This window comes from Hibiscus syriacus, unplaced genomic scaffold, assembly GCF_006381635.1.
Source record: "Hibiscus syriacus cultivar Baekdansim isolate YM2019G1 unplaced genomic scaffold, ASM638163v2 tig00110402_pilon, whole genome shotgun sequence".
Classification (NCBI taxonomy): Eukaryota; Viridiplantae; Streptophyta; class Magnoliopsida; order Malvales; family Malvaceae; genus Hibiscus; species Hibiscus syriacus.
In genome coordinates, this window is record NW_024062722.1 from 1844818 (window position 1) to 1848505 (window position 3688).

The 3688-nt window shown below is 24.9% G+C and overlaps 1 non-coding gene across 1 annotated transcript; it reads left to right on the plus strand.

Annotated features, from left to right (window-relative positions):
* The first annotated feature begins 466 nt into the window (after nucleotides 1–466).
* Nucleotides 467–594, plus strand: LOC120123726. The gene has a single exon (XR_005516213.1). It is a non-coding gene; the product is annotated as a U6atac minor spliceosomal RNA (small nuclear RNA).
* The last annotated feature ends 3094 nt before the right edge of the window (nucleotides 595–3688 follow it).

Below are 3688 nucleotides of genomic sequence, written 5' to 3' on the forward strand. Positions count from 1 at the left end.
ATTCGCTTATTTTAATTATCATTTTACTATTTACTTTTTAGATTAACATTTATATAACAATTAATTCTATTGTCGGTGCAATATATGAGAGGAGATGAGGTCAATTATGTTTAAATCCTTAATATTTTATATTTTTGGGTTAAATACATGTTATTTTTAGAGATTTTAGGTTTGATTATAAGTAATTGTTTGATATGTAAATGTTTATTGTAGGGACGGAATCAGAATTAAATATTAACAGAGACCGAAATATTAAACTATTTAAAAATATATAAAAATTTATTAAATATTTAAACTCAAAATTCAGTAATTTCATATAGCTTAATGATATACGTACTATTGAACTAAGTGAACAACTCAAGTTGGATTTTGGGAAGTTTGACCAATGATATACATATTTATAAAAGAGGCGATGTACGTTCAGCATTAAGGGTATTATTTATATCACACTTTGTCTTTTCTTTCCGTGTTCGTAGAAAGGAGAGATGGTTGGCATCTCCCCTGACAGGGACGGGAACGACCTTCGGGCTTTCCTGTTAACACATCCGGTTAAGGCTACCCACCTTCTAGGTGGATCTATAACCCAATTTTTTTTTCTTTTCTTTCCATTTTTGACACAAAATCACACCTACCCAATATTGTTTATTTAAAAATATATATCTTTTTTACTATAATATTATAATAATTGTAGATTCACCATTCTTTTGAACTTTTTGAGATGTGATTCAATTGTATATATAATTAATTATAATGTTTTTCTATTAATATAAGGTGATTACGATATAATATTTACTTCAAAACTTTTAATCAATTGAAAATGAACATACACTCATACGTAAAGAAAACTATACGGCGCTCGACGAGTGGTGATGAGCACCACTAATGACGAGCACCATTAATTTAATTTATAAAAAATTAAATTCTAAAAGACTTAACGTATAATTATAAATTAGTTAAAAAATTAAAGATGAATTATTTAAAATAAAGAGTAAATTATATCAGTGACCACCTAACTATTACCCCTTTTCATTTTGACCAATATTTTTGAAATTTTATCAATCAAGTCACTCAACTATTTAAATTCATTCAATTAAGCCACTTGTCGTTAATATTTAAAGGAGAAACTGATGTGGCAGTTAAAATATTTGGTATAATGACACATTTGGTCACTATTAATTATATATTCTATTAATTTGGTCCTAATTTTAATACATTAAAATAAACTTAACCCTCAAATCTTTAATTTTAAAAGATTTTAAAAGTTACGACATATTTTAAATTTATAACAAAACAAATTTTTACTAGAAATTTCATTTATGGTTCTCAAAGCATCTTAACCTGTTTTGGTTTTAAGGAAAATATAATTGATTAGCCCATGCATATAAAGTTCGTTGGACAAATTTTTTATCCAACTATTATTTGTAAATGGCATTCTACTAGAAAAAGGTGATATAGTCTAAACTGTAAAACTAAGAAATTATTATCCAGTAAATTTATAATAGAAAAAGGTGACATATATTTCTTTCATGTTTACACAGTCCTCCTTTAAAATTTTAAAAATGCATCTACTGCCATAAAATTTTATGTTCATCTTTAATAAAAGTTTATACTGATAAGATTCTAATTGGACCTAGCATGGAAAATTTTACACGAAGAGATTGACCTATATCAAAAGGGCGATAAATTTAGTTTGCTTTAAATTTAATATCATAAATTATTGCTTGAGATATTAATTTTTTGAAAAAGGTTTTGTTATAAAAATTTTTTGTTATAAATATAGAATATGTCATAACTTTTAAAATTAAAATAAAAAGTTAAATTTTAGGCCATTATACAAGGCATCATTTGATTTGAGGGTTAAGTTTATTTTAATTTATTAAAATTATGACCAAATTGATAGCACATGTGAGTAGCAATGACTAAATGCATAATTATATTAAATATTTTAACTGCCACATTAATTTATCCTTTAATTATTAATGGCAAGTGGCTTAATTGAATGCATTTAAATAGTTGAGTGACTTGATTGACAAAATTTTAAAAATATTGTTCAAAATGAAAATGGGCAATAGTTAGGTTGTCACTGGTATAGTTTATCTTTTATTTTAAATAATTTATTTTTTAAATTTTTAACTAATTTATAATTATATGTTAAATCCTTTAGAATTTAAATTTTTATATATTAAATTAACGATGCTCGCCGTTAGTGGTGCTCGCTTGTCGAGCGTAGAAAAATCATCCCATACGTAAACTTAACTATTCAAATTCAAAATATCTAAAAAATCCTTTTTATCATTGAGACCACTAAATGAATTCTATTAATTATAACCCTAACTTCGTTATTATGTTACAAATTTAAATCTATTCTTTCAGTTTTATTTCTTGTAATTTTATATGTTTAATTTTACAATGTTATTATTGGGTGTTGATATCATTTTTTAATGTTATTTAATTAAATGATTATGATAATGAAAAATTCAATTAATTAGTAGTTTAGTACTTCAATTATTAAAATTGTTTTATTTTTGTCGTTCAATTATTATTTTCAAAATCATGCTAACATTATATTTCGGTTTCATTTTAATTACCCACCGTTAAAAAAATAACAGAATTGTTGACTTGAGATTATCTTATGATGACACCACATCAACATCACCATTAATTTCATAACGTTGAGTGACCAAAATGAAACTAAAACTAAATATTTGGTATAGTTTTGAAAAAAATATTTGGAAGACCAAAATGAAACAAAAGTGATAGTTAAAATACTAAACGTATAGTTTACTCTAATTTTTATAACAATAATCATAATAATAAATAATAGTATTAACTAAATATACTAATAACATTATATAATAAAGGATGATCCAAACCATCCTACTTAGAATAGAAAGAATCCATTAGATGGTTTCAATGGTTTTTAAAAGATTATTGTTATTTCTAAAAATTTTGAATTCAAATAAATAAACTTGTGGACGTGTGCGTTATTGATAATTAAGAAAAATTCTGAACAAATTATACCTTATAATCATTCTAAAGTATTAAAAAGATTGAGAGAGAAACCTTAAACTTCAACATAATAAAAGGACTAAAACCAATTAAATCATTTTGCCCAAGGTCAACCTCAAGAATGTTCATACCGCCAAAAGATTCATCAGCAATGACATAGCTATATAGCCTACAGTGCTAATTGCAGCATGAAGCCAGGAAGTGTCATTTCAGACATCAAAGTGTTTGGTTGCCATGGGACACCGACCATGACTTTTTTTTAGTAATAATCCCTTTCAACAGCTTAATTGCTTTCAAACTTTTTCTGGTTTAGGCTGTTTTCATCAATTTTTCATAATCGGACCGGTTAACGAATCGGTCATATTACCGATTTATTGATTCAACTGGTTGAACCGATTTGATCGGTCGGAAGAATCGGACGACGTCATAATTATTTAAAAAAATTAAATAAAAATATCAAAAATATTTAATAAAAAAAATTATATCACAAGTCATATTCAAAGCAAGTCATAACATATATAAGTTAAAAACCATAAAATCAAGTAAAACAAAATGATTCAAATTAACTGTAACATAATATTTAAGGTAAAACATATTAAACAATAAATATAATTATATAACTATAATTAAAAAATAAATTTGGGGTTAAAAAATTATAACAAAATGATATTGTTTGGTT